The sequence below is a fragment of the Tupaia chinensis genome, unplaced genomic scaffold (genome assembly GCF_000334495.1).
Source record: "Tupaia chinensis unplaced genomic scaffold, TupChi_1.0 Scaffold138400_2, whole genome shotgun sequence".
In the NCBI taxonomy this organism is placed as follows: Eukaryota; Metazoa; Chordata; class Mammalia; order Scandentia; family Tupaiidae; genus Tupaia; species Tupaia belangeri.
In genome coordinates, this window is record NW_006198298.1 from 428,676 (window position 1) to 440,836 (window position 12,161).

The following is a 12,161-nucleotide window of genomic DNA, read 5'->3' on the forward strand; positions in this document are numbered from 1 at the left end:
AAAGCATCTGCTGGTCCCCAGGATATCTATTTTTAAAGAATTATTTACTTCATTTATCATTATTATTACTTAATTTGACAGAGAGAGAAAGAGAGGAAAGTGAGAGAGCAAGCTGCCAGCTCTGGGATTCAAACCATGGTTGGTCATAAGGGAGCCTAGCACCTGAACCACCACACCACCCACTGGTCCCGAATCTATTTTTTAAACCCTATAACTAATAGTTAGCTTAGCAATGTAGCAGAGTTTAAAGTCATCACAAAAATTAATCATGTTTTCATACAGTAGGAGTGAATAACTGGAAACTGAATTAAAAAAATAACTTACAATAGCACAAAAGAAATGAAGCACTAAGGTATAAATCTAAGAAAACATATACAGAATCATTATGCTGAAAACTACAAAACACTAATGGAAAAAAATAAAAGAAAATATACTGGGGTCGCCAGGTGGTGTGGTGGGTTAAGTGGCTGGATGCCACATGGCCGATTGTGCAGTTCAAGTCCCAGACCCAGTAGCTTGGTGGCTTTGTAGGTGTTTAACCAAAATCCTAAAAGGAGAATGGAGAAGGGATTGCAACATGGTGATCCTCCCTGGGGTTAATTTCTCACTTTCCCTGTTCCTTCTCTCTCTGGCAAGCACACGAGCCCTGTGGCAAAACCTAAAAAAAAGAAAAATCCAGAACTTTTAGAACAAAACAGGAGAAAATCTTCACAACCAAGGGTTAATCAAAGGGTTCTTAGATTATGAGTTGAAATTTAAAATCCTTCTGTAAAAAATGATAAATTATATTATATTACAATTAAATCTTGGTGAATGATATCACTAAGACAATAAAAAGCCAAGTTACAGAGTGAAATAAAATATTTGCTGATAAATCACATAGCCAAGAAAAGATTTTTTTTCTAGAATATTGGGGAAAAAACTCTCAACAGTAAGAAAACCACCAACCAATTTAAAAATGGGAAACATTTTCATTTGACTGCATTTTGAATCCTTTGAGCCTGACAGAGTAAACTGCAACCCTCTGTTTAGGCTCTGTTCTCCATTTTAATTCTGGGCAACCATAAATCAATGATTGATACTGAATCCTAATAGTGCCTACTTAGCAGTGGGGAAAAGTAGGGTGTATAGGGCCAAGTATAGTACCTACAACATAATAGGCATTTGCTGAAATTGTTCATTTGATTATGCTGTTCGATGTGTATAAAGGAAAGTGTTAAAATAAAACCTGTTAAGGAAAAGGAGACTATTTCATGAGCTGCAGTATATTTTGCCAAAGCTATTAGATTTTTGAGGCAGTTGGCAGTTTATCAATTTTTACTGCTATAATATAGTTATTTTATGGACATTACTAGCGAAAGTGGATTATAGGAATAGTGTTTGACAGAAAGAAGGGCCTGTGTGAGTCTGCCCTGCATCTCCTAAAACAAAGGTCTTAATGTCATCCTCTTGGCTTATAGGTAGAATAGTAACGATAGTAAAAAAAAAATTAGCTTCTCATTTTGTGAGAGTAGTTCCAGAAGTCTTTTTGCAGTGTTCTTGAGTATCTGCACAGGTATCCAGTCTTCTTCCTGTGAAGACCTCTTTAGGAACCAGCGTGATCACAAAGATATTTCGAGGTGCTGCACAGCATCAAAAACTAGCAACTGGTAGTAGATTTCAGAGACTTTGTACAGGATGTAGTATGACCAACAGGCAATTTGTAGGATGTTTAGGTGACAAAATATAATTTCCAGGGACCAGATGGTGGTACAGCAGTAAATATGCAATGCTCTGTGAAGCAACCCCACATGGGAGGGTTCCCAATTCAAGTGTAGAGACCTCTTTGAGTATACTGGTGAGGCACTTGCCTATAATCCAGGGGTGGCTGAAGGCTTGGGGTGGATTGCAGCATCAGGACCCTCTTGAGGGGTATGCTCACTCTCTCTTGCTCACGGGAAAAATAAATCTTGCTCACGGGAAAATTAAATAAATATAAACTTTAATACACATATATAAAATTTTCAAAATTAAAAACATGACTCACATACAAATACAGAAATGAACACATGTCAAAGATCTATTTATCTTATTAATGAGGGAACCAGTAGTATGTAAAGCTGATTCAAAGAGTATTTGAGAGACTTGGTAAATTCAGACGCTGAATGTAAAAATGTTAGAATAAGATTGCTAAATTAGAGAGAAAACTGGTTGTGCCCATAGGAAAGTTAATCTGCAGTCTTTGGGATTATTTCTTCTACCAAACAAAAATTTTTGCTTTTCTACCAGAAAAAAATCTTTAAGTTAATAAATATGTTACTTGAAAAATTTTAGACCGCAGCCATCAAGGAACAATGAGCCAAAGATTCACCCTCACCTAAAGTCTAGACCGTAACCATCAGGAAACAATGAGCCAAAGATTCACCCTCGCCTAGAGAACTAAATAATCCTTGGGTGGGGTTCTCAACCAATACACTGCTTTGATAATGAAAGGACATTCAGTCATCTTATTTTAAAATTTCAAATGATTTCTTTTTTAAAATAAATTTGCTAGAGGGTGCATATGTGCTGGAGAAAAAGAGGGAGAGAAGTGAGAAAGCACTCCCCCTAGGGGGAATGGCCAAGCTGCAATCCCCTTTCAGAATTTCGTGCCTGCATGCACAGCCACCAGGTGTATTTTTTCAAGTCATCAGGTCCGGGACTTGAACTGCGTAGTTGGTCATGTGGGATACAGCTACATCAACCACTATGCTACCTGCTGGCCCAGTTTTAAATAATTTCTACTAATGGTGGGCTAGTGGTTTATTCTGTACCTGAGTCTAAGTCTTTAAAATTAAGGTTCTAGAGGGACACATTTTAGAATAGTATTGTAGTACTTATATACAATGGGGAGGGGTCTTCAAAAAGTTCACAAAAGATATGTACTATGAAGAAACTATGTGGGCCAACCTGTGGCCTTGTGGTTAAGGAAACCAAATCCCACAAAAACAACAATGCAGTTCAAGTCCCAGACCTGGCAGCTTGGGAATCACACCAGCTGCATGTGCATGTGTGCTCAAAATCCTAAAAGGGGAAAAAAAATGGAGGAGAAGGGATTGCAGTGTGACCATTTCCCATGGAAGGGGGGGTGATTTCTCACTTTCTCTCTCTCTCTCTCCCTCTCCCTCCCTCCTTCCCTCCCTCCTGTAAGAACATGTGCCCTCTGGGAAATTAAAAAAATAAAGACAAAAGAAAAATACTATGCATGTATTTCAAATTTTTTTTATACCAAAATAAACTCATACTTTAATTTCATTTTTCCAGAAACTTTCTGAAGTCTTTTTGTATTTTTACTTCACACAAGCATTCCAAGACAGTCATTTATTTACTTTTTAAACCATTAGGATCTTAGAAGTCATCCGAGATCCATCTACCTTCTAAGACAAGAATGCTTTCTTTAGCAGCTTTGACAAGTGATGAAGCATTTGTGTACAAGAAAAAAGGAAACTAACATTACTGAGTGCTTATTATGTGCAAGATTATTTTCAAAAAGACTTTTCACACAGTAACATGTTTAAATTTAGCCACATATGTAAAATAAATTAATTACTTCCATCTAATTGGGTTTTTTTGGAGAGGTTTTTGCTATAGGGCGCTTGCATTCACCAGACAGACAGAGACACAGAGAGAGAAAGCGAGAAATCACCCCCCCAGGGGGAAGGCCATGCCGCAATCCCTTCTCCTCCATTCTCCTCTTGGGATCTTGGGCACACACGTACACGTGCCCAGCGTGAGTTTAAGCCACCGGGTCCGGGACTCGAACTGCAGTTGACTACATGGGAGTCCAGTGATGCAGCCATTACGCCAACTGCTGGTCCCAGGTAATTGTTTTTAATTATACCTTAATTTAAAACATTTATGGGAACAGCAGATGACATAATGGCTATATCACTGGACTCCCATGTAGTTGACCGTGGTTTGAGTCCCGGACCCGGTGGCCGAAACTCATGCAGGGCACATGTGCGTGCGTGCATGCCCAAGATCCCGAGAAGAGAATGGAGGAGAGGGGATTGCGGCATTTCTATCCCCCGCCCCAGGGGTGATTTCTCTCTGTCTCTCTCTGTCTTTCTGGCGAGTGCACATATGCTATAGCAAAAGCCTCTCCAAAAGAAATGTGTATACACGGGGGGCCAGTAGATGGTGTGTTTAAGGTGCTGAACTCCCACATGGCTGACCACAGTATGAGTCCTGGACCTGGCAGCTTGCTTTCTCAGTCTTCCTCTCACATCTCTCTCTGTGTCACTCTGGTCAAATTGAAGGAAAATAATAAACAAATAAAATTAAATAAATAATTTTAAATATTTATATACATGGGCCAGCCCCATAACATAATGGTTAAAGGAACTGGGTTTGATCTAGCCAACTGTAGTTCAAACTGTGGCCCAGGTAGCTTGAAAAACACATTGGGTACATGAGTGTACCTACCCCAAATCCTGACAGGATGGAGAAATGGAGAAGAGATTGTGGCATGACCATGCTCCACTGGAAGGTGCTTTCTCCCTCTCCTTCTCTGTTTCTGTCTCTGATGGGCACACACGTCCCTATGGCAACTAAAAAAGAGTTTATGTACAATATAATTTACACTTTTTAATGTACAGTTCAGGTTCTGACAAATGCATAGTTGTAATTATCACCACAGATAAGATACAGAATAGTTTTGAGGATAATTGCCTTTTAAATGTCAATTAATTAATATAGATGATTACTGATGTGTCTAGCAGCCACTGGTTAGTCTCTGAATGGAGATAAGCAGGAGAATGTGAAAAGGTTAAAAAAAAAAAAAAGTATCATGCTTTCCTCCAAAAAGCATCATGCCTGTCTCCAAAAAAGCTTCCAGTTTAATCATGGAGAGAGAGTTTCACACACACAAACCAAGCAGGTGATGCACAAAAGCAAGCAGTCTATCCACTCCCTGTGTGAGATGAGTTCTAGTCTTGATGCTGATGTTATGTGACTTTGCGTAATTCATTTATTATTATTCTTTCTTTTCTGGGCCTTCCTTTTCTCATTCAAAACTGGAAGGGGTTATACTAGATAATCTCTAAAGTTCCTTCTAATTATAACCATGTGACCCAGGTATTGAAGGTTCATGGTGATGAAAGGGCTGGGAAGTTGGAAACAGATTTATGGCATTGAGGTGGCGAACAGGTTGACCCCACAGGGTTCATGAACAAGGATAATCAGGAAGGATACAACATGGAGCTAAGGGAGGGCTACAAACTATCATGGGGCTATGGTGAGGCAAATGGATGGATGCTGGTTCAGTGGCACAAAGAAAGGCTGCAAAGTGTTATTCTAGAAGAATGTGTTGAGGCCAGGCTTTGAACAGCTGTGAGAACCAGAGAAAGACTTGAGAATTAGAAAGCTTTATGTACTAAGCAAAGAGAAGAGTGCCACCGTGATGACAGTAATCTCCAACAATGTTTTACTGAAAACCTACTACGGACAGACTTTCAGTTATTTATTACTGTGCAAATGTCCCCAAAACTTAGTGGCTTAAAATAACAACAATTTTATTTGTTCACAAATCTACAGATTAACAGTTTGGACTAGAATCAGTTGCATGGCTGTGCTGCTGCTTTTTCCTAGGATCCCTCACGTAGTTACTGGCACTGGGCAATGTGACTAAAGTTGAATATTCTTAGGCGACCTTACTCACATGTCTGATGGTTGGCTGTTGATTTGGTCTCTTTCTCTTTCTCCACATTGACTCTCTTCCTCTAATAGGTTAGCCAGGGCTTCTTCATAGAGTTGCCTCAGGATTCTCAAGGAGCAAGAGGGAAGCTATAAGACTTAAGTCCTACGCTCAGAAGCCACCCAGAGCTACTCATGCAACATTTCATTGGTCAAAATAAGTCATGAGAGCAGTGGATAGCAGAGGGTGGTTGGGAGGGGCTCACAGAAGAAACATTTTTTTTTGAGAGATTTTCACTGTAGGGCGCATGCGCTCGCCAGACAGACAGAGAGAGACATAGAGACAGAAAGCGAGAAATCACCCCCCAGGGGGGATGGGCACGCTGCAATCCCTTCTCCTCCATTCTCCTCTCGGGATCTTGGGCACGCACGCACACGCGCCCGGCGTGAGTTTTAAGCCACCGGGTCCGGGACACGAACCGCGGTCGACTACGTGGGAGTCCAGCGACATAGCCATTACGCTAACTGCTGGTTCCTGAAACTTTTTTTTTTTAAGAGAGATTTTTGCTATACAGTATGTGTGCTCACCAGAGACACAAAAAGTGAGAAATCACCCCCCAGGGGTGATGGCCATGCTGCAATCCCTTCTCCTTCATTCTCATCTCAGGATTTTGGGCATGCAAGCACATGTGCCCGGTGTGATTTTTAAAGCTGCCAGGTCCAGGACTCTAACTACAGTTGACTATGTGGGAGTCCAGCAATGTAACCATTATGCCATCTTCTGGTCCCCAGAAGAAACTCTTAATAGATATAAAATTGTAAAGTTCTCTGTTGAAAATGATGTTTATCTTTTATTTGATTGTTGTATATTATATACATACCCTGAAAAACATATTGTGTGGCTGTAGAGACGTATAATGATTGAATGTAAATAATAAATTACAAAAAAAATTTTTTTTCAAGATGCAATATCATTCCCATCATGGGGCTTACATTGCCCTTGGAGGACTCCTTGGTTACACCACTTACTTACCAGGTCAGGCTGGTATTCTACTCAATACCTAGTGCATCACATATAGCACAGTGGGTACTCAACAAATGTTTTCTGAATGGAATTGCACCTGGCAATGTGAGAATATATTAAAAAAAAAAAAAGACAAACACATGATCACTAATGAAACATAATCTAGACAGATTAAATCATGCTCTAATTTTGAATGAGGCAAATTATTAGTGAGTGCTAATGACAAAGGCATACTTAGAATTTTGGAAGTGAGCAAGACAAACATATACTGCCAGTGTTGTAGAGATTTTTATAGCCTAAAACTGGCAGAACTCAAACCAGAATCAATTATTCCTGGCTCCTTAACCATAAAACCATAAAATGCAAGGGAGTATGAAAAAGAAAAATAAGGGAAAAACTAACATGTACTGAGTTTCTCTGTATCATATACCACATTAGAGATTTATATGAATTAAAACTCTTTAGGAGTCAGGTTTCAGCTCAGACATGTAAAGCACTAGGAAACTACTGTTTCCATCCTTACAATAAGAAAAACAGACCAGACAAACTGAAAAGCAACTGCTTTTCTTGAGACTTATCAGAAAACTGAGGTCACAGGAAAAACCTACTATCCTGACATCTGGAGAGACAAGCATCTGCAGAGAGACATAGGGTCCAAGTATATAAGCCTGTAGGAAGATTAAAACTAGAGATTCTGGAAAATTACTGAAAGAGTATGAGCTGGCATGACAGTGTGATGCACCTGAGCTCCATGCAGGGGGTTCCCGCCCTCTTACAAGCTTTTCCTACAGGAATCTTGCCAGGCTATCACAGAGAAGATCAGGGGAAATCTCAGAGAAAGCTCTTCCTGTGGTGATGACAAACTGAAGAAAAATAGCATCACTGTGAAACCTATCAGACCCCTTTCTTTTATCTCTGGTACAGAACAAAAGGCATTTTCTTCAGGGGGAAGGACTCACAACTCATGGCTTGAGAACACTGGTAGAAAGCCACTGAAGCTGGAGAAAAAGGAAAGAAAAATCTTTACCCCTGGAGGATTAGGAAATTTTGTGAAGGACACACTCAAGATCCAGGTTTTAGTACCTGCCCAAGTACCTGAGGTTTAATCAGATCATCAGAGAACTCCTCCCAACCCCCACCAACCACCACTTGGCAAACCAGCTGCATGGTTAATAACAATGGAATACAACTGGGAGAGCTGTAAAAGACAACTCTTGGGAAGTATCACACAGGAAAAAACCCAAAGGCAAGCAAGAGTAAAAATGAAGGTATCACTAGAGGAATCAGAAATCTCTGGTGCCCATAGCAAAAACAAACAAAAGCCACCTTCTGACTAGATTAACACAAATCCCCACTAAAGACCTGACAAAAAGAATCCCAATGTTCTCCAATATATCAAGCATCTACTTCAGTATCCCTTGCCCGTGTTCAGTTTTCATTTGTTTATGAAGCACAACAAAAGGCAAGAAAATACTCCAAGTGACAAAGCAATCATCAGATCCAGACTCAGTATGACACAGATGATGGGACTATAAGAAGCAAAATTCTAAAAGAATTATGATGAATACGTTAAAGGCTCTGGTGGAGAAGGTAGATAATATGCAAAACCAGATAATTTCAGCAAAGAGATGAAAACTGTAAGAAAGAATCAAATGTAAATGCTAGAAATAAAAAAAAGCAGTAAACAAAACAATGGGCTCAACTCAGCATTAGACTTGACAGTCAAGAAAAGAATTTGTGAGCTTAGAGATCAAGTTTATTGATCAGATCAATAAAAGTTAAAACAAAAAGAGATGAAAGGGCTAGCTAGTAGTACAATGGTAATATAATGATCTACAATGCCCAACCCAAAATGGGAAGGTCCCAGGTTCATGTCCCAATGCCTCCCTATACATAGCAGGTGCATGCATGTGTGTGTGTCCATGATCTGGGTTGGGTGAGGCTGGGTATAGACCATGGTATGAAAACCTTGTTGAGGGTACTTGACTTCCTGTCTGTCTCTCATAGAAGAAAGAAAAAATATTTTTAAAGGACAAAAGAATGAAAAAAAACTTAACACAACATTCAAGAACTGTGCAGCAATAACTGAACGGTACAAATACTGGTAACTGGATTCCCAGTAGGAGGAAAAAAACCATGAATCAAGTATAAGAAGCCCAGACCAAAAAGGGCTATATATTGTATAATTCCATATATATGACATTCTGGAAAAGGCAAGATTACAGTTAAAAATTCAGAAGTACACTACTATGAGGTATTTCTAGGGGGAAAAATCAGTTGGATAGTTTTTTGAACAGGGATATTTCTGAATAGGTCAACTTGGGTAGGATTCTAGGAAAGTTCACCTTGCCATCACCATATAGTCTTTGTAAAAAAAGTATTTAATTAGAGACCAGCAGATGCTATAATAGTTACGTTGCTGGATTCCCATGTAGTCAACTGCGGTTTGAGTCCCAAACTTGGAGGCTTAAAACTCACACCAGGGGTGTGTACGTGTGTGCCCCAAATCCAGAAAGGACTGCTGTGTCGCCATCCCCCCTGGGGGGATGATTTCTTGCTTTCTGCCTCTCTGTATCTCTCCTTCTCTTCAGCAAGTGTACACAATTAACACTTAAGATACTACTAATCTTTTCCTACTACAAGCAATACTCTAATATGCAAATATTTGAATAAACTCCTAGAAGTGTTTACTAAGTCAAATGATATGTGTATTTATAAATTTTGACTGTTCTTTCCAAGTCACTGACTTTTACAATGTCAGAGAGATTTCATTTTTAATTTTTATCTTAGGAGGAAAAAAGGGAAACTAAGATTCTGTGATGAACAATTTCCTGGAGGTTACTTCAAGATGTACAAGAAAAACCTTGTACTCAGTTTCCCATATGCCTTCTAAGGTCTGGTTGAGTTTTTAAGTAATATATTTCAGGCCACAAGCTGTCGTAAAAGCTTATTATAATGGGACCAGCAGATGGTGTTAATGGTTATATTGATGGACTTCCACGTAGTCAACCGGGTTTGAGTCCTGGAGCCAGCGGCTTAAAACTCACACCGGGCATATGTGCATGCATGCCCAAGATCCCGAGAAGAGAATGGAAGAGAAAGGATTGCAGCTTGGCCAACCGCCCCTGCGGGGTGATTTCTCGCTTTCTGCCCGTCTGTCTCGCAGGTGAGCATAAGAGCCCTATAACAAAAAATCTCTCTTAAAGGAAAAGCCTATTAAAGTTATGTGAAAAGTGTTACCTCTGAGATCTTCATGAACAAAGGTCAAAGGTTGACGCCCAAAACTGATGGTTCTTGGTTACTCACTTCACAGTGCAATGCTAGATTCTTTACTTTAACCACAGGGATATTTTAAAATCTTAACAAAATAAAAATTACCTACAGAGAATTCTTTGTCCTTATTACAATACTCAAATAAGAATTTTTCCTCTTAAGCAAAAATCATAAACCACATAAAGGTTTTAAGAAAAAGTTACAAACATTTCTTTCATCTCTTAGGTGGTAGTGGATTCCCAAGTAACGGTCTTTTTGCTTGACTACAAAACCTACTGCAGTCTAATATGCCAGGATTTTTGTGATAAAGCTTCAACAGGAGACTGAGGAAATCCAAGGGCTCTTTTGATGATAGTCCCACAAGATCAGGGAGCAGTTAAACCACTCACAGGAATACTTACATCTAAAACAACACTGTCTCCTTTTGGCTTCCTCCTAGAAAAACCACTACTCCACATTTGGAAGATGAGAAGGTGTTTCTAATGGTACAATCATATGACTAAGTGTCTAGAATACATTACATTCAGAAATGAGTGTTTAACAAGATTTATCAAAGGTTGGAAGCTTACATTAATTACTAATTATTATGCATTTTTGCAGCAACAGCCCCCAATTTTTTTCACATCTTATATATACACCTTTGAATGATCCCCTCCTCTCAATGACTCTGTACTTGACCGTACAAACACTTCCACGCTTTAGCTGACAGGGTAATAGCAAATATGTTCCACAAGCACATGCTTTAAAAGTGTCTATTTACTGGTGCTTACTCTCACTTACTACTCCTTTTGACTTTGAGACTACCATGTTAAGAAGTCCAGACTAGCCCACTGGAAGAGAAATCATGTAGCGGAGTGGAGATGAGCCATTCCAGCTTAGGGCCTCCTAAACTAATCAGCTGTCGGTCACCAGATGTTATGACAAAGGTCATCCTAGATCAGGTAACCTACCTCCTCTCCAAAAAAACTAACAAATGCAGGCTACTTATAAGCATGTGTGAGCCCAATACATAATGAAATGGGAAGAGAACACTGGTTTTCCTCCTGTGAAGTTTACTCTGTACATAATGATTTCAAACAGAAAAATCTTCAGTATCTGAATGAGAATAAATATGTAAGTATTGAAAAAAATGCTTAAATCTTTCCAGATTGTCACAAATGGGCTGTCTGTCATCACAGATGGCACACACATACAACACATACACAAATCACAAATTACTGTTTAGTCACTTAAGTATCTTTATCATGATATATTTGAACCAAAGCCTTATACTCAACAGTTCCAGTTCTAATACTGAACAACTCAGGTTTCCAGGAATTACTTGTTCTCTTGATTTTAATTTTTCCCTCATTTGACAGGGCTCAGTGAAAGCTGAAAGAGCTCCCTTACTGCAGCCTAAAAAACATCAGATATAAGAGCCTAATTAAACCTCCTTCTAGAAGCATTCTGAAGGAACAGCTTCTTCCAGCATCATAGGAACTCTTTTTAGCAATATTAATGGTGGGCAGTAAAAACTGACCTACACATTTGGGCCAGAACCTTGCCTCTATTAGATCAGAAGGTGGGGCATTCAAGAAATGACTTTCTTAAACCATTTTTGTTTATACCTCACTAGATGCTTTTCTGGATTTTACACACACACACACACACACACACAACCTCATGTGGTTTAAGAAAAGGTTAAAAACAGCTTCCAGTAGCCTCTCATTGTCCTTAGAATAAAACACAAGCTACTTAATGAGGTCCCGTAAGGCCCTGTCAATCTCTCCCTGCCTACCTCATCTCTCTTTCCCCAGGTCCTAGCCAAACCTCTATGGATCTTTTCCACATTTCTCTCTCACTCCAGTGCCCTCATGACATCTGTTATTCCCTCTGCCTGGCAATCATTTTTTTCTACCTTTTATTACTTTTCTTTTACCTTTTCTGCTCATTCTTGAGGCTCCAGGGTTTCCTGCTGGTCTTTTTCATGAGGTCTTCTACTTCTTACTTGTTGTATGACCCTGGACAAGTTACCTTTGCTTTACCTTTCTGAACCTCACACCTCGAGAGATATCCTATGTTAAGCACTTAGTATAATACTCAGAACACTGGAAATGGTTAAGAAATTGTTGCTGTTGCTGCTGTTACTGTTATTCCATATAATAATCAATTAGCAATTGGATATTTGTTTATTGAAAAATAAGAAATGCTCCCTTTAATCCCACCCAAAAAA

General features: G+C 39.3%; 1 long non-coding RNA gene across 1 annotated transcript in view; it reads right to left on the reverse strand.

Moving 5' to 3' along the window:
- Positions 1–4,496: 4,496 nt before the first annotated feature.
- Positions 4,497–12,161, reverse strand: part of LOC106736310 (uncharacterized) — a 12,215-nt gene continuing 4,550 nt past the window's right edge. The window contains exon 4 of the long non-coding RNA XR_001371352.1: positions 4,497–4,568. This is a non-coding gene — a long non-coding RNA (uncharacterized LOC106736310). The remainder of the gene's footprint in view (positions 4,569–12,161) is intronic.